Source organism: Opisthorchis viverrini (assembly GCF_000715545.1).
Source record: "Opisthorchis viverrini unplaced genomic scaffold opera_v5_57, whole genome shotgun sequence".
Classification (NCBI taxonomy): domain Eukaryota; kingdom Metazoa; phylum Platyhelminthes; class Trematoda; order Opisthorchiida; family Opisthorchiidae; genus Opisthorchis; species Opisthorchis viverrini.
In genome coordinates, this window is record NW_008751714.1 from 1828441 (window position 1) to 1828657 (window position 217).

Consider the following 217-nt stretch of genomic DNA (forward strand, 5'->3'; position numbering starts at 1 on the left):
AAGTCGCGGAACTCAGCGGAGGTGAACTGCGAACCATTATCTGAGACTCCGGACTCCGGTAATCCATGCTGACTGAAAATGTTGGATAACACTCTCAGCGTACTAGGTGTTGTTGCAGATGACACGGGAATGATTTCTGACCACTTGGAAAAAGCGTCAATCAAAACCAAATAAAAAGTGCCACGTATCGGTCCTGCGTAATAAGTGGGATCCGAGA